This window comes from Panthera leo, chromosome B4, assembly GCF_018350215.1.
Source record: "Panthera leo isolate Ple1 chromosome B4, P.leo_Ple1_pat1.1, whole genome shotgun sequence".
Lineage (NCBI taxonomy): Eukaryota > Metazoa > Chordata > Mammalia > Carnivora > Felidae > Panthera > Panthera leo.
This window is the reverse complement of record NC_056685.1, coordinates 50,776,051-50,801,809: the sequence shown is the minus strand read 5'-3', so window position 1 is coordinate 50,801,809 and position 25,759 is coordinate 50,776,051. Positions and strand designations below refer to the sequence as shown.

Genomic DNA, 25,759 nt, shown 5'->3' with positions numbered 1-25,759 from the left:
AGAGATGGCTTTTGAAGAATAGGCCAGTTTTTTTAATTGGTTGAAATGCATGTTTGCTTAAGAATTCTGGGTGAAAGATATCATGGAAAGTGTATATGTGAGAAATATAAGAAGTTAAATTCTGTAAGTGGAACATACTTTTGAGAGCAAGTTAGAGAAAGGTCTTAGATGTATTCATTAAATAAACTTTGAAAGCTTGTTAATTGTAGTCTTTATGCTTATTTTAAGCAGTTGTGATGATTGGCACAGACTTAGCCTTTGAAATACTTAAAATAGCAAGACTTTGAGAGAATGTAAATGTCCACAACCATGTTTATAAGAAAAAAATATTTTAAGAAAGGAGAAAAATATAAAAATAGTTGTAGTGTGGTTCTTAAGGTGGTGAAGACATCTTTGATGTGGGAGATCATGATGGAGATGGCATTGGGACAACCTTGAAAGCTAGGTAGAATTTAGATATGGAGGGATCAGATGGTGGTGACACATTACTCTCACAGGTGACACATTAGTCTCACTCCTGTTGGAGTTCCAATAACCTATGTTATTTCCTTAGCCTTCAATACAACTGTGAGGAAAAAGGGACTTAGAACTGACTCTAACAACACAGGTTTGAACTGCACGAGTCCACTTGCACATGGATTTGTTTCAATAAACACAGTACTATAAATGTACTCCTCCTTATGATTTTATTAATAACATTTTCTTTTTTCTGGCTTATTTTATTGTAAGAATACAACATATAATACATAAAACATAAAAAATATGTTAATTGATTGTATGTGTTATCAGTAAGGCTTCCTAGTCAACAGAAAGCTATTAGTTTGGGGAAAGTCAAAAGTTATACATGGATTTTTGACTGCATTGGTAATCAGTACCCTTAATCCCAATGCTTTTCAAGTGTCAGCTGTATTAAATATTAGAGACAATAAATTATAAAGAAATCATTGAAGACAATATCATAAAAGTGATGATTATTGAGTAAAAGTAGTGAGAGTATATATCCTTTCATTCCAGATATTAGAGCAAAAGCAGTCATTCACCATTTACTATGTTGTTAACTTTGGCTTTTTTGTTTTTAATATTTATTTATTTTGGAGACAGCACAAGTGGGGGAGAGGCAAAGAGAGGGGGAAAGATGATCCTAAGTGGGCTCTGCGCTGACAAGTTGACAGCAGCGAGCCCAATGGCAGGTACCACGAGATCATGGAACCTTGAACTCAGGAACCACGAGATCATGACTTGAGCTGAAGGCGGGTGCTCAATCGACTGAGCCACAAACTCAGGGCAACCTAGCTTGGGCCAGGTGCCCCAAGCTACAGGTTTACAGATATGGACTTTATTAGGTTGAAAGTTCCCTTCTAGTGCAGATTTGCTAAGGATTCTTATCAATAAGTGCTGAGAGTTTAGCTAAGCTTCTCTGTGGAATTACTGCTTCTGCATCCATTTTGTATGGCCAGGTGGCCCGTGGGAGCCTTGAACTAACATTAACTCCCTCCTGCAAGCACATGCCCTAGATAACATCCTGCAGAGTCACACGTAAAGGTAAGTTTCTAATACCCTTGTGATCAACAGTCTTCACCCCTTAGGACCTTACCTTTGTGTGCCCCTTAGACAAGACCCCATTGAGTTAACCAAATCCCCACTCTTTTTTGGTTTGGATTGTCTAATTCAGCTTTAGCTGTGGAACCCCACAGCACTCCACCCATGGACCCTGATAAAGGCATGTGTCCCAAGTCCTGCCTCTCTCTCTGCCTGCCCTGAAACTTCTCTCTGTGTGGCCCCTTGGGGAGTGCCATGTATTTCCTTCAGGACTTGTGAGTCATAAACTTCTGTTTCAATTTCTCTTGCGGTCTTTTTTTGAACCTCAACTCTCCATCTGGCACCCTATGTTCCACTTAACAAATGTTAATTTAACAAAGTTATAACAAGAACTGAAATTGTATTTTGTAAAATGCTTTTCTGCATCTGTTGGAATAATCATGTGTTCCCTTCTCCTTAAGATGGATTATATTGATTTATTTTTGAATATTCAATCAGCCTTACATTCCTGGGATAAACTCCACTTGGTCATGCTGTAATAATCTTTTTCTGTATTGCTGGATTTAATTTGATGATATTTTGTTGAAGACTTTGCTCCTCTGTTTATGACAGAAATTGCCCTGCAGTTTTTTGTTTCTTTTTTCTTTTGTTTTTATATCACCTTGTTTTGGTTTAGGGATCAGGGTAATTCTAGCTTTGTAAAATGAGTTGGGAAGAATTAAATCTTCACCTGTTTCTGAGGAGATGCTATAGAGTTGGTGCTATTTATTTTTCCAATGTTTGGTAGAATTCATTAGGAAAACCATTTGTGCATGGAGATTTCTTTTCAAAAGATTTTAACTACAAATTCAATTTATTTAAGTTATAATGATAGATAATCTGCTTCATCTTTGGTGAGTTTTAGTAGTTTGTGTTTTTGACAAATTGGTCCATTTTATCCAATTTGTCAAATTTATGTGCATAGAGTTGATTGTAGCATTCTCTCCTTATCTTTCCAATAATTCTTTGGTGGAGTCTGTAGTAATATTATGTAATATTATGTCAGGATCTGTAGTGTAGTCCTTCTTTCATTCTTGATAACAATTATTTGTTACTTCTCTTTCTGTCTTTATTAATATTGCTAGAGGTTTATCAATTGCATTACTGTTTTCAAAGAACTGATTCTAAATTTTCGTGATTTTCTTTTGTTTTCCTGTTTTCAATTTTATTGATTTCTGCTCTTATCTTTATTATTTCCTTCTTTCTTGATTGATTCTAAATTATCTTTTTCTAGTTTCTCAAAGTGTAATATTTTTTTTAAGTTTATTTATTTATTTTGAGAAAGAGAGAGAGAGAGAGCAAGAGTGTGGGAGTGGCAGAGAGAGGGAGAGAGAAAGAGAGAATCCCACAGGTTCTGTCAGCACAGAGCCTGACACAGGACTTGAACTCACGAAACCATCAGATCATGACCTGAGCTGAAATCGAGAATCTGAAGCCTAACTGACTGAACCACCCAGGTGCTCCTCAAAGTGTAATCTTATAATATAAATTAATCCTTCAATTCTGTAACTTTTCTCTGAGCACGACTATCGTATCACATACATTTTGATATATTGTATTTTCATTTTCATTAAGTTAAAAATATTTTCTAATTTTCTGAGACTTCCTCTTTCACCCACACATATTTTGAGATTGTTATTGAATTTACAAATGATTGGACATTTTCTTATCTTCTCTTACTTATTTTCAGTTTAATTCTAATATGCTCAAAGAACATATTTTGTATGATTTCGATTCTTTTAATTTTAATTTTAATTCTTTTAATTGTGTTATGGTTTGTTTTATGACCAGGCATATAGTTTATCAGGTTGAATTTTTCATATGCACTTGAAAGGAATCTGTAATCTGGTGTTGTTGAATATTCTATCAATGTCAATTTGATCTAGTCAGTTGATAGTATTCTTTAGTTCTTTATAAACTTACTGATTTTTCTTTCTACTAGTTCTATTACTTAAAGAAGAGTTTTGAAATACCAACTATAATTGTAGATTTATCTATTTCTTCTTTCAGCTTCATCATTTTTTGTTTCATGTATTTTGAACCTCTATTAGTTGAATACAGATAGATTATTATATCTTTTTAGCAAATTGACATTTCATTCAATATACAATCTCGTTATTTCTTTATGTCTGGGAAATGTATTTGCTCTGAAGACTACTTTGACAATGAGATAGCCATTTCACTTTCTTTGATTAGTGTTAGCATCATATATCATTTTCCATTATGTTACTTTTAACCTAATCATACCATTATATTTGAAGTGAGATTCTTATGGACAGCATATATTTGGGTCATTTTTAAAATTCCATTCTGATAATCTCTTATTTTAATAGTTGTGTTTGGGGGCACTTGGGTGGCTCAGTTGGTTAAGCACCCAGCTCTTGGTTTTGGCTCAGGTCATGATCTCACAGTTGATAGGTTCAAGCCCCACATCAGGCTCTGCATTGATAGTGTGGAGTCTGCTTGACATTCTCTCTGTACCTCTGTCTCTACTCCTCCCCTGCTTGCTCTGTCTCTCTCACAAAATAAATAAGTAAACTTAAAAAAATAGTTGTGTTTAGACCATCTGTGTACCTAATATTATTGAAATGTTTGAAATTAGGTCTATCATTTTATTATTTGCTTTATTTGTTCCATTTTTATTCTCCATTTTCACCATTCCTGCTTTTTTGACTTTCAGCATCTTTCAGATGATTTGAATATTCTAATATTTCATTGTTAATTTATTACTTTGATTTTAACAAAATCTCTGTTTTAATAGTTGTTCAAAGGATTGCAAAATACATAAATTTAAAAACTTACCTTTTAAAAGGCTATTTAGAAGCAGCATTTTATTACTTCAATTGGATGTAGAAATCTTACTACCATATAGACTCCTTTGTTCTCTCCTATTAATGTTATAATTGTCTTATTATTACAACTACATATATTGAAAAGTCAATGTGGCAATGTAGCTTTTGTTTTTAACCATCATATAAAATTTGAAGAACCCAACATGAGAAGCAAAGCTTATTATATTAACCCAGATATTTACCATTTCTGTTACTCTTTCTTTATTCCTAATGTTTTCTGTTTCCTCTGGTATCATTTACCTTGTTTCTGAAGATCATCCTTTATCTTTTTTTTTGTTTTTTTGTTTTTTTTGTTTTTTTTTTTTTTTTTTTTTTTTTTTTAATTTTGGAGCAACTCTGCTGGCTATGAATTCTCTTAGCTTTCTTTCCTCCAAGAATTTATTGATTTCCTCTTTACTCCTGAAGAATATTTTCCCTGGATATGGAATACCAGATGATAATTCTTTTGTTTCAACAGTTTAAAAATATTGTGCTTATTGGTGGAAATACAAACTGGTGAAGCCACCATGAAAAATGGTGTGAAGTTTCCTCAAAAAGTTAAAAATAGAACTACCTTATGATCCAGCAATCTTCACTACTGGGTATTTACCCAAAGAATACAAAAACATTAATTCAAAGGGATACATGCACCTCTATGTTTATAGTGATATTATTTACAATAGCCAAGATATGGAAGCAGCCCAAGTGTCCATTGATTCATGAATGAATAAAGAAGATGTGATACACACACACACACACACACTGCATGCACACCACACAATGGAATATTATTCAGCTATAAATAAGAATGAATTCTTTCCATTTGCAATGACATGGATAGGCCAAAGAGTATAATGTTATGTGAAATAAGTCAGACAGAGAAAGACAAATGCCATATGATTTCACTCATGTGTGGAATTTAAGAAACAAAACAAACAAAGGAAAAAATGAGAGAGAGAGAGACTTTTAATTATAGAGAACAATATGATGCCTACCAGAGGTGAGGTGGGTGTAGGGATTGGTTAAGTAGGCGATGGAAATTAAAGAGTGCACTTGTTGTGACGAGCACAGAATGATGTGTGGAAGTGTTGAATTACTATTCTGTACACCTGAAATTAATATAACACTGTATTTTAACTAACTGGAATTATAATAAAAACTTAAAATATGTATACTGTACTAGTTCTTTGGGGTCTAGTTTCCAATGGAGAATCTACAGTAATTGCAATTGTTGTTCTATAGGTAGTTTGTCCCCTATATTTTGCTACTTTTATAGGTGTTTTCTTTCTTTTTTTCTTTTTCCATTGTCTAGTTTTCAGCAGTTTGATTCCAATGTATCTGGAAATGGATTTTCTTAGGTTTATTTTACTTGAGGTTTGCTCACCTTCTTCAATCTGTAGGTTTATGTCTTTTATCAAACTAGAGAACTTTTATGTCATTATTACTTCAAATATTTTTTTTGAACTGCAATCATTATCCCCTCTTCCTGGATTGCAGCCACACTAATGTTAGACTTTTGGTGTTGTTCCAAAGGTGGTTGAAGCTCTGTTAACTTATTTTTTATCTTTTTCTCTTTCTATTGGAAATACTGAATAATTTCTATTAATCTATCTGTAAGTTTGTTGATTCTTTTGTTCTATTATTTCAATTCTGCTACTGAGTGTATCAGTGACTATTTTTTATTTCAGTTAAGGTATATTCAGTTCTAAAATTTCCATTTGGTGTTCCTTATGCCTCTGTTGATACTTAGTATGTTTAATAGAATGTTTGCAATTATTTATCAAGGAATTATATAACAACTGCTTTTATGTCTTTGTCAGATAATTCCAACATCTATGTCATCTTGTCTTTGGCCTCTGTTGACTTTTTTATTATTAAAAAAAATTTAATGTTTATTTATTTTTGAGAGAAATAGAGACAGAATGTGAGCAGAAGAGGGAGTGTGTCAGAGAGAGGGAGACACAGAATCTGAAGTAGGCTTCAGGCTCTGAGCTGTCAGCACAAAGCCCAATATGGAGCTCAAACCCATGAACCATGAGATCATGACTTGAGCTATAGTCGGCCAGTTAACCATCCAAGCCACCCAGGTGCCCCGGCCTCTGTTGACTATTTCTCATGTGACTTGATAGTTTCACAATTTTTTGTAAACTGAGTAACTTTGAATTGTATATTGGATATTTTTGTTGTAGCAGGCAGTTGATATTGTTAAGTTTTTAGGCTAAAGATTTTACTCCACATTCATTGAGCTAATACTCGAAGGTCACTCCAGTTTTCAGAGCGTTGCAGTGCCATTCAGATACATCTATTTGTGAGTCATCCAGTGGTCTATCTGGCACCTGGGTGGAGATCTACCCATTAAGTCAGTTCTTCAAAGTCTTCTATATGCTAATTTGTGTCCGATTCATGGATACACCAATTGTTAGTGGACCTAGGAGTTTATAATTAACTTTGTGGAGTTGCTTTCCCAAGCTCTTCTTTCTCTGCTGTCTATCAAGTTTTGTTTTTTGTTTTCATTCCCAAAGTATTCCCCTTTTTGGTTCACCAGCAGACATTGCCTACTTCTGTGATTGACTTGTACCCACAGCCAACTGGCTGAGACAGAGAGCAAGAAAAAGAGAGTTAGAGAGAAAGAGAAAAGAAAAGCAGTAAGGTTTTGGCCTATAATCAAGGAGCACCAGTTTTACTGAATGGAGAGAAAGATTTCCATCCTAGGTTTGGTTCCTATAGGCTCTTATTGTCAATGTGGGATTCCTTGGAAGATGGGGTATAAAAGACTGGATAAAACAAAAAACAAAAATGGGACTTTCTCCCTTCCCTCTCTGAGTATAACAATTCCTTTTTCTACTCTTCAAGATAGAATATTCCTGTATCTTTCTCTTACTCTGCCCCATTTTACTTGCTAGTTGGGTTGACTTTAGGTTGGGAGACACTGGGGTAAGAAAAATCATGGTAAACTCAGCACAGATTTGGTGGTACACTGGATTCTGGTGCTCTTCCCTAAATTTCTTGTTGCTATTTGTTTACAGAGTCCTCAAGTCACTAAGTATTCTGTACAGATTTTATAGTTATTTTCAGTGAGAAAGGAAGGAAAACTTGTGTTTACTTCCTCTTACCTGGAACTGAAACCACCCAATGAGACCGTGAAAATTTGGTCTAAAAAGTTTCTGACTCAAATTCCAGACTTGATACTAAATGTTTATATAATTGTAAAATCCTCTCCCTTGACATCTAATAATGATGTGGCTATGTATTCATTTTTCTATCACTCATATTCTGCTGTATGAACAAAACCTTATTTTTGTTTTGTTTTTGAGTTATCATACAGGAGCTTTCTTCATTACCACATCATTATTTCACCCAAGATAAGGTGCTTCCAAGGTGACGTTGGAAGAGGGTTAGTGTGAAAACTGTATAATCTTAAACTTTCATGCACTTAATATATTAGATGAAGACTTAAGTCTATCTACGGGCACCGACATCTCTGGAGCAGGGTTGAAAGTAACCCATGTCTAGGTGGTTTACTAGTGATGAAGTATTAGACAGACATCAGATCTGGACTTATTTGTATACTGTGTGGAGTTAGTATTTTCATGAGAATTTCCATCTTGCTAACTTGAAAGTAAGGACAGTCTATCTGAGGTTGTAGGGATTACATAAATTAATGTGCAAGTAGAGAGAAGCATGAAGTTCAATTTGTCTGTTAGGAAACTGAATGGAAAGATAAATGAGTCAGAGCTATGGAACACCTTGAATGTCTAGGGAATCTAGACTCTGAGACTAACAATGGTGAGTCTTTGAGGTTGTTAAAAGGATCAGCTAAATATTTAAATATGATATTGAGTAACTAAAACCTATTTATGATAAAAAAAAAACCAAGAGGCAGTAGCAATTTATAGGACTAAAGAATGTAATAAAACACCAAGCAACTTTATGATATGTTGGTAGGGTATAAAGATATTTATCTAAATTTCACTTACTCATTAAAATAATCATCAAAGGAAGTACTTTAGAATGATAACAAACTTCAGAAATTGATTAGCTTTAAATGTCTTTGGAGAATGTGTTTTTCTCATGTGTTTCTGATAGACAGTATCTGATAGATACTAAGACATTAGTTACCTAAGGAAAAATATTAGCTACCACTTAGCTTGCTTGTCATAGGCTGGTAATACTTGACATATATGAATGTACTGATTCTCATAGAAAGCTTAAAAAGTTTTACAAAGTTTACAATTACTCTGTATCATATATGGGGAAAACTGAGGCACAGAATATGAAAGACCTTGCCCAGCAACAAAACACTCCCAAAGGAACACATTTCTTTAATGTTTTTGGCATAATGTATTGTTTACATACTCCCAAAGCAAAAAAGTAATCTAAAAAAATCCATGAGAAAGTAAAATACAAGCAGCTCACCAACTAATTGTACTAAACACTTAGAAGATAGTTCATGCATTTACAAAGATGCAAAATCCCTTTATGTGTAGAATAAACACACACACACACACACACATACACGTATATTAATCTTCAAACAAGTGGAAGTGAAAAATCTTGATTGAAATGAAGAAATTGCTGGCAATTACAAGAGAAATTTTATAATAATCAGAACTGAAGTTCAAAGACAAATACAGGGGTGTCTGGGTGGCTCAGTCGGTTGAGCGCCCAACTTCAGCTCAGGTCATGATCTCACAGTTTGTGAGTTGAGCCCCATGTCAGGCTCTGGGCTGACAGCTCAGAGCCTGGAGCCTGCTTCAGATTCTGTGTCTTCCTCTCTCTCTCTCTGCCCCTCCCGCCACTCACACTCTATCAATCTCTCTCAAAAAAAATAAATAAACATTAAAAAAATTTTCAAAGACAAATACAAAATTAAAATATAGGACAGGTTTGTATACCCACTCAGATTCCTCAGTCAAAAAACAATTCTTTTAACTGCTGTGCAAGTGATATGTTATATCTGGTGATAAACTATTAAAACATATCCATAAACACTAACCAAATTACTTTATTGATAAGAAATATTTCATTATTTGTTGCCAAATATGCACCTGCATTTCCTTTCTTCTGGAGGTACATTCATAAAACTTTTAGATGAAAATAACAATTTAGAACATGTAGACATGAAAGGCTATTGTAATCCTCAATTTTAAAAGATTTTCTTGGAAAAATGGTTTCTGATCAAATGTCAATACCACATTCAAGTGTTTTTGACATCTTTAATTTCCACTATTATAACAAAATTGTCTAAATTTTTATTCTAGAGTGTTATCTATAGACATCTCTATTAGGCATAAAGATCTTTACATGGACAAAGGAACACTCAGCCTCTACACTGTCAATCTTAACTGTGCTCTGCATGAATTTAATTATTTATCCTTTGTTGTTGATAATACTTACAATGTTTTTTCATTCAATAATTTGCTATTCAATATTTTTTAAGCTGAAAATGATCCAAGGGTTCAATGTGAATTTTAACATAATGCTAGCTAGAGGTTTTCAATAAATATGAGTTGCTTACCTACTTTGGGATAAACTGTCTAGATATTTTTCTCATTTCTGAGTTAAACACATAATTTATTTTGTTATAATGTTCAAAATGATTGTATTTACATTTTATAAATTATCTTTTCATAATTACCTTAACTTCCCCACTCATTATTCCATTTCCAAGTTTGTCTTTTTGTGATTTAACTTGTTTCTTTATTGAATTGTTCAAAATTTGGGAATTTCTTTTTTTTTTAACTTGAGAATCTTTTCTTGGATTTACTTACCTATATTTTATTCTTTGCTAATTCACTGATTTTTTTTGTCTATTAATGTTTTTTAGTTCTGGTTTAGTTAATTTATTGATTTATTGTTACTATTTTATATATTAATATGATTTCTTAAGGCATTTTAATAAATTAATTTATTCCAAATATATTTAATATATACTGTCTTAGTTTTGTCTCTTTCTTGCAGTATCAACATTGAAGTTTATTGAGTCTTTGAAGTATTTTCTGAATTTATGAATTTCTCTGTGTTTGTGTTTTGATTTTAAAATGTCATTTGCTATGTTTGCCTCATATTGATAATGAAATTAATTATTCATAATAAAGCTAAAGTCAACAAGATGCTAGTTTTTTCTGTTGATCTTTAATAATTATTATTTAGGTTTACCAGCATGCTTTGCCAGTGACTTTGCTCACATTCTATTCTTGCATTCTTCTCCTTCATTCTGTCCTTGATTTTCATCTTATCAAGGTACACTTTTTAAAATTCTTCCAGCTGTGGCTGATGTGTAAATCTTAGTGTTTTTGTTTTGTTTTGTATTGTTTGTTTTTGTTTTTCTAGTTTCAGGTGTATAATTGAATGATTCATCACTTACATAAAACACCCAGTGCTTATCACAACAAGTGCCCTCCTTAATAGCCGTTACCCATTTAGCCCATCTTCCACCCACCTCCTTCCATCAACCCTCAGTTTGTTTTATGGTTTGCCACTCTTTTTCCCTCATATGTTCATCTATTTTGTTTCTTAAATTCCACATATGAATGAAATCGTATGGTGTTTGTGTTTTGCTGTCTAACTTATTTCACTTAGCATAATACTCTATCCATGTCATTGCAATTGACAAGATTTCATTCTATTTTATGACTGAGTAATACTCCATTGTATATAGATACCACATCTTTATCCATTCATCTATCAAGGGACACTTAAGCTCTTTCCATAACGTGACTATTGTTGATAATGTTGCTTTAACCATCATGGTGTGTATATCCCTTCAAATCAGTATTTTTGTATCCTTTGGATAAATACCTAATAGTGCAATTGCTGGATCCTAGTTTTTGAGGAACACCCATACTGTTTTCCAGAGTGGCTGCACCAGTTTGCATTCCCACCAACAATGTTCCAGTAGGGTTTCCCTTTCTCCACATCCTTGCCAACACCTGGTGTTTCCTGTGTTATTAATTTTAGCCATTCTGACAGGTGTGAGGTGATATTTCATTCTAGTTTTGATTTGTATTTCTCTGATGATGAGTGCTTTCAAGCACATCTTTCATGTGTCTATTAGCCATTTGCATGTCTTCTTTGGAAAAATGTCTCTTCATATTTTCTGCCCATTTTTTAACTGGATTATTTGGTTTTGGATGTTCAGTTTTATTAGTTCTTCATATATTTTGCATACTAATTCTCTATCAGATATATCATTTGGGAATATCTTCTCCTATTCTGTAGGTTTTCTTTTAGTTTTGTTGATTGTTTCCTTTGCTGTGCAGAAAGTTTTTATTTTGATGTAATGTCAATAGTTTATTTTTGCTTCTGTTTCCCTTGCCTCAGGAGGTATATCTAGTAAGACGTTGCTACAGCCAATGTCAAAGAGGTACTGCCTCTGTTCTCCTCTAAGAATTTGATGGTTTCCTGTCCTGCATTTAAGTCTTTCATCCATTTTGAATTTATATTTGTGTATGGTATAAGAAAGTGGTCCAGTTTCATTCTTTTGCATGTATTGTCCAGTTTTCCTAATACCATTTGTTGAAGAAACTGTCTTTTTCCCATAGGATACTCTTTCCTGCTTTGTTAAAGATTAGTTGACCATTTAGTTGTGGATTCATTTCTGGGTTTTCTATTCTGTTCCATTGACCTATGTGTCTGTTTTTATACAATACCATACTGTCTTGATCATATTGTAGTATATGTAGTAGTATAATTTTAAGCCTTGTAGTATAATTTGAAGTCTGGAATTGTGATACCTCAAGCATTGTTTTTCTTTTTCAAGATTGCTCTGTCTGTTTGGGGTCTTTTGTGGTTCCATAAAAATTTTAGGATTTTTCTAGCTCTATCAAAAATGCTGGTGGTATTTTGATAGGGATTGCATTAAATGTGTAGATTGCTTTGGGTAGTATAGACATTTTAACAATATTTTTTTCTTTAAATCCATGAGTATAGAATGTTTTTCCATTTCTTTGTGTGCTCTTCAATTTCTTTCATCAGTGTTTTACAGTTTTCAGAATACACATCTTCTACTTCTTTGTTTAGATTTATTCCTAGGTATGCTATGGTTTTTGGTGCATTGTAAATGGAATTGATTCCTCAATTTCTCTTTCTGCTGCTTCCTTATTGATGTATAGAAATGCACCTGATTTCTATACATTGATTTTGTATCCTATAACTTTACTGGATTCGTGTTATCAGTTCTAGCAAAATTTTTGGTGGATTCTTCTGGGTTTTCTACATAGAGTATCATGTATTCTGCAAATAGTGAAAGATTGACTTCTTCCTTGCCCATTTGATGCCTTTTTTTCTCTTTGTTTTCTGATTGCTGAGACTAGGACTTCCAGTATTATGTAAACAACAATAATCAGAGTGGACAGCACTGTCTTATTCCTAACTATAGAGGAAAAGCTCTCAGTTTTTCCCCATTGAGGCTAATATTGGCTGTGGGTTTTTTGTATATGGCCTTTATGATGTTGAGGTATGTTCTCTCTATCTCTACCTTGTAGAGGGTTTTTATCACAAATAGATGCTTTACTTTGTCAAATGCTTTTTCTACAGGTATTGAGAGGATCATATGGTACTAGTCCTTTCTTTTATTAATGTGGTGTATCGCATTGATTTATGAATATTGAACCACTCTTATAGCACAGAGACAAATCCCACTTGATCATGTTGGGTGACTCTTTTTAATGTATTGTTGGAGTCCATTTGCTAGTATTTTGTTGAGAATTTTTGCATCCATGTTCATCAAGGATATTGGCCTATAGTTCTCCTTTTTAGTGGAGTCTGGTTTTGAATCAAGGTAATGCTGGCCTCATAGAATGAGTTTGGAAATTTTCCTTCCTTTTCTTTTCTTTTCTTTTCTTTTTTTTCTTTTCTTTTCTTTTCTTTTCTTTTCTTTTCTTTTCTTTTCTTGTTTTAATAGTTTGAGAAGAATAGGTATTAACTCTTCTTTAAATATTTGTTAGAATTACCCTTTGAAGCATTTGGCCCTGAAACTAATGGTTGTTGGGAGATTTTTGGTTACTGATTGAATTTCTTTGCTGGTTATGGGCTTGTTCTAGTTCTTCCATTTCTTTCTCCTTCAGGTTTGGTAGTTTATATGTTTCTAGGAATTTACCCATTTCTTCCAAATTGTCAAATTTTTTAGCATATACTTTTTCATAATATTCTCTTATAATTATTTGTATTTCTGTGGTGTTTACTGTCATTTCTCCCCTTTCATTTGTGATTTTATTTATTTGGGTCCATTATCTTTTCTTTTTGATAAATCTAGCTAGGGGATTACCAATTTTATTATTTTTTTCAAAAAACCATATCTCCTGTCTTCATTGATCTGTTCTATCATGTTTTTGTTTATTTGTTTGTTTGTTTACATATCATTTACTTCTGCTCTAATCTTTATTTCCCTTCTTCTGCTGGCTTTAGGCTTCATTTGGTGTTCTTTTTCTAGCTCCTTCAGACGTAAGGTTTGGTTGTGGGAGATTTTTGTTGCTTCTTGAGCTTCTGTATTGGTATACACTACTCTCTTAGGACTGCTTTTGCTGCATTCCAAAGGTTTTGGACCATAATGTTTTCATTTTCATTAGTTTGCATGTATTTTTAAAGGTGTTGTTTGTTTTTTTTTTAATTTTCTGGCTGACCCATTCATTCTTTAGTAGCATGTTGTTTAACATCCATGTATTTGTGGTCTTTCCAATTATTTTCTTGTGGTTGACTTCAAGTTTCATAGCATTTTGGTCAGAAAATATGCACGGTAAGATTTCAATCTTTTTGTATTTTTTGAGGCCTAATTTGTGACCTACTATGTGATCTATTCTGGAAAATGCCCCATGTGCACTTGAAAAGAATGTGTATTCTGTTGCTTTAGGATGAAATGTTCTGAATACATCTGTTAAGTCCACCTAGTCCAGTGTATTATTCAAAGCAATTGTTTCCCCATTGATTTTTTGCTTAGATGATCTGTCGATTGCTTTAAGTGGGGTGTTAAAGTCCCCTACTTTATTGTATTGTTATCAATGAGTTCCTTTATGTTCGTTATTAATTGATTTATATTTTTGGGTGTTTCCTATTTGGGGTATAAATATTTACAATTTTTAGATCTTTTTGTTGGATAGGACCCTTTATTATGATATAGTGCTCTTCTTCATCTCTTGTTATAGTCTTTTGTTTAAAACTCAGTTTTCCTGGGTGTGTCTGAGTGGCTCAGTCATTTAAGCATCCACACCAATTCAAGATACCTTTATCTCTCATCTAGACTATCATGTAGCCTCTTGACTTGCAGTCCTTTTTGTGCTCCCTTTTTTTTTGACCATTATCCTATATTCTCCATATAAAACTCCAAGTAATCCTTTTTAAAAGCAGAAATGAGGTGCCTACATGGCTCAATTGGTCAAGCATCTAAGTCTTGATTTTGGCTCAGGTCATGATCTCACGGTTCATAAGTTTGAGTCTTGCATCCAGCTCTGCACTGATGGCATGGAGTCTGCTTGGGATTCTCTCTCTCCCTCTCTCTGCCCTTCCCCTGTTCTCTCTCTCTCTCTCTCTCTCTCTCTCAAGAATAAATAAATATATATATTTTAAAAGAACAGCAATTGGGCCATGTCACTCACTTGCTTTAAATCTTTAAAGGCTTCTTGTATTTAGAATAAATGCTAATTTTTTTTAATATGGTCTTCAAGGTTCAATATCAAGTGGTTCCATTTGTGTTTCTGATCTCATCACTTATGAGTTTCCTGTTATTTGCCAAATTCAATGACACTCAAGTGCATTCATTTAAGAAAATATTAGAAAATATTCTTAAACATTTAGTGAATTTCATGTACTTTTTAGGGCTTTATGATATATCTGCTAAAATTATACAAATAAATATATTTAAGTGTGGAATTTTCTTTCTGAATAGTTTGAAACAGTTAAGGGTTGATTTTATTACACGAGTTTTAACTAAATAAAAAAAAAGAAAGACAAATGCAACAAATGGAAAACAAGGGTAAATATGGTAGACGTTAATCCAAATATATCAATAATCACACTAAATATGCCTGGTTTAAATATACCAACTAAAAGCTGGAGATTGTCAGAACGAATAACAAAACGAGATTCAACTACCTATTGTTTACAAAAAAAAAAAACAGTTTAAAAAGAAAAATGAAGAGATTAAAACTAAAGAGATGGTGAGAGATATGCTATCTTAACACTAATTTTAAAAAAAGCTAGAGTAGCTCTATTAGTTTCAGAGAAATCAGACTTCAGAACAAAGAAAATAAAGAGGCACACAGGGGGCATTATATATCGATAAATGAGTTAATTTTTCAAGAACACATAGCAATCCTTAATTTATATGCATCTAGCAAAAGTGTGTGAAGATATATGAGGCAAAAACTGGTAGACTGCAAGGAGAAATAGATAAATCTATTATCACAGGTGGAAATTTTAATGCCTCTTTATCAGAAATGGACAGATCTTGGAGGCATAAATGAGTAAGGATATAGTTGAACTAAACAACACCATCAACCGGATCTAATTAACCTTTATAAAATACTTCCAACAAGTACAAAATACCTACTACTTTCAAGTGCACATGGAGCATTCATATATACCAAGATAGACCGCATTTTGGGCCATAAAACACACTTTAACAAATTTAAAATATAGAAATTATACAACATGGACTCTCATAACACAATGGAATTAAGTTAAAAATTAATTGCAGATAGCTAGTTGCTGGTAAATTTTAAAATTCTTGGAGATTAAACAACATACTTCTAAATAACACATGGGTCAAAGAAGAAATCTCAAGGCAAATTTAAAAATATTTTAGACTAAATGAAAATAAAAATATTATTTACCAATTTGTTTTCATCTAACAAAATCTATGCTTAGAGGGAAATTTATAACATTAAGCATATATTAGAAACATTAAAAAATCCAAAATCTGTAATCTAAGTTTCTACTCTACAAAATTGAGAAAGAAAAGCAAATTAAATCCAAAGTAAGGAAAAGAAAATAAATTGTAATAACTAGAGCAGAAGCCAATGAAATTTATAACAAAAAATTATTAGAGGTAATCAACAAAACCAAAAATAGTGACAAAATCAATAAAATTGGTGAACTTCTAACTGTGTTTCATGAAAAAAGAGAGAATACACAAATTAAACCCATTAATGTAAGAGGAGCTAACACTATGGACTTAATAATTTTGAGGAATTAGACAATTTCTTGAAAGATGTGGCCTACTAAAATTCAGACACGTGGAAATAAGTTTATCTAGCAAATAAATTCAGTCAATACCTATTAATCTTCCACACACACACACAAACACACACAAATTCACTAGGCACAAATAATTTCCCTGGTGAATTCTTGCAAACATTTGACAAATAAATGAATTTTCTAAAATCTTTACCAGAAAATAGAAGCAGAGGGAACACTTTCTAATTCATTTTATGTGTTCAGTATTACCAAAATCAAATAAAACATTATAAGAGATAAAAATTATAGATTAATATCTCTTGATGAGGCACTAAGAAATGTATAGAATTTCTTTTTAATGTTTATTTTTGAGAGAGAGAGAGATAGAGAAAGCGTGGTCAGGGAGGAGCAGAAAGAGAGGGAGACACAGAATCTGAAGCAGGCTCCAGGCTCTGAGTTGTCAGCACAGAGCCCAACACAGGGCTTGACCCACAAACTCCGAGATCATGACCTGAGCCAAAGAGCCACCCAGGCGCCCTGAAATGTATAGAACTGTTAAATCATATTGTACACCTGAAACTAATGTAATTATACTGGAATAAAAAACCTTTTATGAATACAGATAATAATAATAATGAAGAAAATATTGCTAAATTGAATCCAACAGTGTGTAAAAGCAAAGACATACAACTACCCAGTTGGATACAGTCTGAGCATGCAAATCTGGTTCAGTATTTGAAAATCAAGTAATGTAGTCCATCACATCAACCAGCTAAAGAGAAAAAAAATCAATATTTGGAGAAAAAAAATTTACTAAATCTAATAACATTTCACAGTAAAATCTCTCAGAAAACTAGGAATAGAGTGGAACTTTCACTCTATTGGCAAAGAACATTTACAAAAACATAAGCTAATATCATACTGGTAAGAAATTAGATACTTTCTCTAAGATTAGGCATAAGGCAAGGAGTCTTCTCTCACCACTTCAATTTATCTCCACACTAGAAATCCCAGAATGAAGGCAGGAAAATGAAGAAAAGGTAATAAATGGAACAGAGAGAAGTAAAACGGTCTTTGCATAAAAATGGCATGTTTGTCCATGTAGAAAATCCTAAAATTTCAACTAAAGATCTTCTAAAATTAGTCACTGTTTATGTCAAGGTTGCAGTACACAAGGTTAATATATAAAGTCAACTGCTTTTTTTATAAACCAACAACAAACAAGTGGAAATAAAAAAAAACAGCTTTACACTGGCACACAAAAAATGAAATACTTAATTTTAATTCTAACAAAATACACACAAGACTTATATGATGAAAACTGTGAAACTCTAATTTAAAAACTCAAAAGAAATGTAAGTAAATGAAGAATATTCCATATTAATGGATTGTTAATAAATCAGTTCTTCCCGATTTGGTATATAAATTCCAAGCAATGCAAATCAAAATCCCAGAAATTTATTTTTTTTTGGAAATTGACAACTGATTCTGAAGTTTATGTAGAGTCAAAAGACCCAGAGTAACCAACACAATACTGAAGAAAAAGAACAGTCAGATGACTGGCACTATCTGAATTAAACTATAAATCTACAGTAATTAAGACAGTGTGGTAATGGTAAAAGAACAGCTATGTTGATCAATGAAACAGAATAGAAAGCCCAGAAATAGACTCCAGACAGATATAATCAACTAACCCTTGACAAAGGGCCAAAGACAATTCAATGGGAAATGGGAAAAGGATCATTTTTTCAACAAATGGTGTTGGAATAAATGGGCATCAACACCCACACAAAATGAATTTAGACACAGACCTTACACCTTTCACAAGAAATAGCTATAGATCTTAATGTATAATGTAAACTGTAATAGTTATAGAAGATAGTATAAGAGAAAATTTAGCTGAGCTTGGGTGTAGTGATGAGTTTTAGGATACACATTAAAGCACAACACATGAAAGAAAAAGTTGATAAATTGGACTCATTACAATTTAAAAACCTCTGTTCTGGAAAAGCCACTGTTAAGAGACTAGAAAGGGAAGTTATAGACTGGAGAACATTAGCAAAATACATAGGTGATAAAGGTCTTTATCCAAAATACCCCAAAAATTCTTAAAACTCCACAAACAGAAAGCAAATAACAATTTTTAAAAAATGGGCACAAGGTCTGAAGAGACACCTCACCAAACAGATGGCAAGTGAGCATAGGAAAAGATGCTGATCATATGTCGATAAAGAATTGCAAATTAAAACAAGGAGACACGTCTACACACCTATTAGATAGACTGAAATCCAAAACACTGAGGATACCATATGCTGGCAGAGATCTGGGGCAACAAGAACTCTGATCCTTTGCTGGTGGGAATGTACGATGGTAAAGCCTCTTTGAAAGGCAGTTTGACAGCTTCTTACAAAGCTAAAATTCGCTTATCATATGATTCAGCAATTCTGCTCCTTGGTATTTATGCAAATGATTGAAAATATTTGTTGACACAAAAACCTGCACAGGAATGTTTGTTTGTAAGAGTTTTATTCATAATTGCCTAAAAATGGAAGCAGTCAATATGTCTTTCAATAGGTGAATGGGTAACTAAACTGATACATTCACACAATGGAATATTATCCAGAAAAAAAATTTTTTTTAAGTTTATGTATTTATTTATTTTTTAGAGAGACCACAAGCGGGCAAAGAAAAGAGAGAGAGAGAGAGAGAGAGAGAGAATCTCAAGCAGGCTCCACGCTGTCAGTGCACAGCCTGATACAGGGTTTGAACTCACAAACCGTGAGATCATGACCTGAGCCTAAATCAAGAGTTGATTGATTAACTGAGCCACCCAGGCATCCCTGAAAAATTTTTAAGAATGAACAACAGTCCACCAAAAGACATGGAGAAGCATGACCACATTGCTAAATCAAAGAAGCCAGTCTGATAAGGCTATTCACAGTAGATTTCAACTATATGACATTTTAGAATAGGCAAAACTAAACGTGTAGTAAAAATATCATTGGTTGCCAGTGGCTTGTAGACAGGGAGAAAAGAAAAATAGGTCGAGCAGAGATGTCTATGATAGTGAAACTGTTCTCTAAGATACTGTAATAGAACATACTTAACATGCACTTTTTAAACCCATAGAGCTGTACAACAAAAAAAGTGAAGGCTGAAGCACCTGAGTGACTCAGTCCCTTAAGCATCCTCCTCTTGGTTTCTGTTCAGGTATGATCTCACGGTTCCTGAGATCTAGCCTCAAGTCAAGCTCTGACAGCACATGGCCTGCTTGGGATTCCCTCTCCCCCTTTCTCTGCCCTTCAACCACCTCTTTCTCTCAAAATAAATAAAAACTTTTAAAAATAAGAAAAAACTTTAAAGAAACAACAAAGGGTGAAATTTAACAAGGACTTTAGCTAATAATTTATCAATATTGGTTCATTTATTGTAACAAGTATACTACATTAATTCAAAATGTTAATTATAGGGAAAAAATGTCTGCAGAGCAGTGTAAGAGGAGGAGTACATGGGAACTTTATGTACTTTATGTTCAATTTTCTGTAAACCTAGAGTGCTCTAAAAATAAAGTGTATTAAAACACAAAAAGTTATAAAATATCAAATACATAAGAATATTCTGTTAATATACAAAGTTATAAATGTATGTATGTGCTTAGGTGGGTATGTATGTACATATGTGTTTATGCATATGTGTGTGATTCTAAAATAAGCAATTGAATAAATGCTTAATAACACATTTGCTGGCTCATGTTCTTGGTGTTTTGGGGTTTGTTTGTTTACATGTATGCACACACATAACACACTTTGTATGTGCAGATGTGCACATATCTATTCTGAAACATTACACTGATGTATAATGTTCAGAGTATACATTTGTATATATACATGTGTGTATACATTTTTATATATGTTGCAACTTTAAAGAATTTACATAAGGAAAATGGGGCCTTGACTGGTTATTTGATCATAATTGTCCATTTGTCTAATTTATGCTAATATTGCACTTAAGATTACAGTAGATTCATCATTTCTGTGAATGATTAGAAAGCCAAATCTATCCTCATTTCTATCATTCTTCATTATCTGTTGTTATTGTCCTCGTTTTGAATCTTCTCTGTCATCTGTCCTTTGTGTAAACTGAACGACTTTTAAAATTCTGAATATCAAATTTTTTTTGGAATTCTAATTGGAATAAGTCTACATTTATTAATGGATTTTAGTAATGTTGGCATTTTGATAATAAGTATTTCTGTCCAACAATATGGTCTGACTTTCCATTTTTTCAGTTTGTTTACATCCTCCAATAAGATGATTTACTTTTAAGTAGGTTCTTATATTTTTATTGTTCCAAAAATACTATTCATATATGAGTAGTTCAATTTGTTTTAAAACCTTTGTGAATTTTTTACATTTTAATTTTTTGTTAATTTTGAAAAAGTTACTGAATTTGAGTATTTTCTTGTGTTCAGCAAGATTAACAAATTCTACCATTAGCTAAATTCTAATCTTATATAACTCAGAGCTTTGGTCTTTTTGATAAATTATTACTTAATTGGGAAAGATTTTTCTGTTCTTATAATTGTACCTATTTAAAAAAATTTTTTTTTTTTTTTTAGTTTATTTTATGGAGTTTCCAAAACAATGCCAGGTAATAATAGTGGGTAACCTTATCTTGTACTAGATATTGACAGATATGGCTTTAAAATGTTTACTATTTAAACAAAATTGTATTTTCATCTGTATGGCTTTTTTCACATTTAATTTATCTCTACTCTGTCTTTTGCAGCTTTTATTAGGAATAGATGCTGAATATTAGCTAATTTCCTTTTGACATTCATTGTTTTATATCTCAAGTAGTAAATTTTGTTGACACGTCTCCTGATTGCTAGTTTCAAAATTAAATGGGGAACTTTTTATTTCTTTCTATGGTGTAACATAATTGTTAAGGATGAGGTGTTATTTAGAGGTGAACTATAAGTAAAATAAATAGTTTGGACGAACGACTTTTAAAAGATAGTTTTTTGGTTTTTTTTGTTTTTTTTGTTTTTTGTCAACATCCAGCATAGAACATGTGTCGTAAGATATGGTGAATGAGAGATTAAATGGATTTCACTTGATGAGGCTTCAATAGGAGTTGTAAGGTAAGATCTCATTTCCAATTGTAGTAGGAATGTGCACAGGACGTTTAATATTTTTAAATGTTTTATTTATTTTTGAGACAGAGGGAGAGAGTACGAGTGGGAGAGGGGCAGAGAGAGGGAGACACAGAATCCAAAGGAGGCTCCAGGCTCTGAGCTGTCAGCACAGAACTTGCTGTGGGACTTGAACTTGTGAACCATGAGATCACGACCTGAGCTGAAGTCAGACGCTCAACTGACTGAGCCACCCAGGCACCCCATGAATGTACATAGGACACTTAAGGGGAAAGCTGAAATGGTGTTTAGTGTATTTCTGAGGGTACAGTGCAAAAGTTATGATTTGGAGCTGTCCAAAGGCCATTACTTATGCTAGAGATATGTTTACAAATCTGTCTCAAGTTTTTTTCATTTTGTCAAAGTACAAAAAACACATACAAACACATACATTCACCGAAACATAACCCTGTGATTTACAGCTCACATCATGTGTTTGCCAATAAGGTGAGGAAAACTTGGTGGTTAGACAGAAAGTATCTTGACAACAATCTGCCCATCAGGGTTTGACATGCAGTAAAGGAGCAAAGAGAGTAAAATCTAATTTCAGCATACTTGGGGTCCCCTAAGATGTCTGTTGAGTGCATAGACAGTGCTTCTGCTAGCTGGTCTCAGCGGGGACACCATGAGCAGAGAGCATGTTTTTGCCTCATCTGATTGTCCCAAGAGGATGTGCAATGTTTCTATTTTATGATGCTAACTGGACATCACTGTTATTTTAACTATTCATTACTTGATATACCCCAATTGATCCAATACACTTACAATTCAAACACACACTTTACAAATTTAGTCTTATAAGCATGTGTTAATTTAGGCATAGTACTAGGGACTGTTTTAAAGTTATTTTATTACTAAATGCTGGGGGGGGGGGAGTGCCCATTTCAATTCTTCTAGAGTCTTTATGGTTTTAGAGGTAAAGTTTTAAGTTTGATAAGGGAAAGGAAATCTCAAAGCATTATACAAATAACAATGTAGTAAGAGATAAATGCTTGGATGATGCTTTTATATGGAATGATGAAAGATCATAATGGCAATGTGAAGCATGATTGGGTTTAACTGGCCAGGAGATTAGAGGAATGATTAACCTCAGGAGTCTCTTGTGGGTGGGAGTTCCTTAATCTCTAGATGCTAGAGGGATAATATAAGTAGAAGCCTGATGTCTTTTGTGATCCAGCTCTGAGAGGTGGCATGGTTCTGACCAAGAAATGAGGATGAATTATGATAATGGAAAGAGAAAGCAAGGGGTAAAAGGTATAAGGCACTGAAGAAGTACACTAAATGCAGTGACCTTGAGCACTCATGTGTACAAGTTTTCTGGCACCAGTATTGAAAACACCCCATTATGCTCTCAAAATATCCCAGTTCATAATTCATTGTTGATCCCCTGTGATAGGAAAGATAGGATAAAACAGGCAGAGAGGGAAAAGTTAAGACCTTAGGTCCCTGGGTGCCGAAAAACACATATTTTGGAACAATGGTGGGAGTGTCTGACCTCAGCCAACCCCCTCAGGCTTAAGATTCTTCTTAAAAATGTAACAGACACCACCTCCTCCCTTAAGGATTCTATCACGAATTTGACAAAAGACCTAACTAAAAATAATTAGTAGACCATAAAACGTATGACCCACAAAAAATGGTATGGCCATACACTACCCCTCACACAGGGAATTGAGCCAATCAGGAATGAACAATCCAGAACCTAGAATTATCAAGCCAATAAGGGTAAAACCTGAGAAGGAATAAGGGGGAGGGAAACAAGAATCCTTGCCTGAAGTCACAGGCATTCAGGCATTCACTTTCAAATGTCCCCTCTCTGTAAAGATTGTAATCCTACTATTATTATTTTCTAATCTTTTACACTAATAAAAGTATGACTGCTGCTTATTCTGTGTCCACCTCTTCATTCTTTGAAGCCACAAGATAACGAACACCAGATATTGAGGCAAAAAATCCAGCAACACCCCTAATTAAGCACTTATATAATATGTTTTATATTGTTATATGTAACTTCATTATTTTTTCCCCTCGCCTTGTCTCTTTTAACGGTTAAGGTAGATGGTAAGAGTGTGATATCCAGTTAAATCTGCGAACTTTGCAGTCAGAAAGAGTTAAGTTTTAATGGCAATTATACGACTTACTAGTTTTATGACATTTACCAAGTTACCCCTCTGAATCTTGCTGTCACTTTTGCCCCTTTATTAAATTCTTTCTCAAATTACCCACTTTGAGTATGCCATCTATTTCCCTCCGGGAACCTGACTTTTTCCCTATGTGACTACAATAAATTTCAAAGACCTGCAAAATTTAATACTTGTCACTCTTATTCCTAGAAAAATACTAAATATTGGTTTTCTATTCATTATACCTGTGAGTTAGATTTAGGAAAGCATATTGTAGAAGCCATGAATTTACATATTATTGCACATTAACATTGCATGTAATGATTCCTGAGTCCAATGAGGTGATGTTCTTAGCAACATATATCCTTGGTGGCTTTCATCAGAGATTCAAAAGTGTGTTTGCTCCTTCCTGATTATGCTATGCATGTTGTATACATATTTACCCTAAGGGTGAACTGAAAGCATTAAAAAAAAAACTCATCTTGAAATTTCACTGAATTATTAAATGATAGTTGAATTATTGTGATAGCTGAACATGACTAAATTATTAACTAATACCTAGGAGATGAATGGCTACTTTATTGGCTTAGCTATCGAGTGTGAGATCGAGTGATGTTTTTAATGTAAAGACTATAATTTAAAAGAAAAGGCTTATTTTGTGATAACTTTAAAATTCTTATTTTACTATAGCCTTTTTTTTTTTTCTCTCCACTCATTTGGTTATTTCAGCATTCTAATGCTTTAAATTCTGTCCCTAAGCTTATCACTCTTATGGACTTTAGATCAATGTCAAAGGTCTACTGCCAACCGTCTACTCAATATTTTCACCTGATTGACAGGTAAGCTCCTCAGATTTTGAATATCACAGTAAAACCTTTTAAATAACCTTCAAAGCATGTTCTTTCTGATATCATTAAATAAGAACTTCATCATTCCACAAAAAATTCATTTATTTCTAATTTCTATTTTTTTAATGTTTATTTATTCATTTTGATAGACAATGAGTAAGCACAAGCCGGGGAGGGGCAGAGAGAGAGAGGAAGAGAGAGAATCTCAAGCAGGCTCCAGGCTGTCAGCACAGAGCTCAACTTGGGGCTCAATCTCACAAAATTCACAAACCGTGTGATCATGACCTGAGCTTAAATCAAGAGTCAGATGCTTAACTGACTTAGCCACCCAGGCACCTCTCTCCTATTTTCAAAATACCTAGAGAGTAGAACTTCTATTTCACTATGTTCCTTGCAACATACACTTGAACCAATCTCTCATAGATTTTTACTACAGGTTCCTAACTAAACCTTCTACTCCACCCAAACCTTCTTTTGTCTCCTCTGAACACAGTAATGATAGTTCTTGCATTAGCATTTGATCATGACACTTGTTTTCTCAAAACCCACCAACAGCTTCCCATCTCACTTTGAGTAGATGATGAACTTGAGGTTTTCACATGATTTGCTCTCTTGTTGGCTTTCTGACCTTGGCTCCTATGATTCAACCCCCTGCTCACTCACCTTCATCACACTTGTCTTCCTTCATGTTCCTGAGCTTGCCAGAGATGCTTCCATGATAGAACCTTTGCTCACCCTCTCCTTGTGGCCAGGATTGCTCTTCTTCTTCATATCCACATGGCTTCATGGCTTGTTGTTTCATACCTTCAAACTTATTCACATCACTTCAATGTACCTTATATGACTCCCCCTTTAAAAAATTGCAAACACTCTCCATCCTCTCTATTTACTGTACTTCTTACTATTTTGTTTATTTTTATGGTTTTTATCACTCCATCTTCCATAATATATATTTTGCTAAGACTATATTTAAAACAAAACAAAACAAAACAAAACAAAACGAAACAAAAAACT

The 25,759-nt window shown here is 33.4% G+C and overlaps 1 pseudogene; it reads right to left on the bottom strand.

Moving 5' to 3' along the window:
- LOC122225358 overlaps positions 1-25,532 on the bottom strand; it is a 140,854-nt pseudogene extending 115,322 nt beyond the window's left edge.
- Positions 25,533-25,759: the final 227 nt, after the last annotated feature.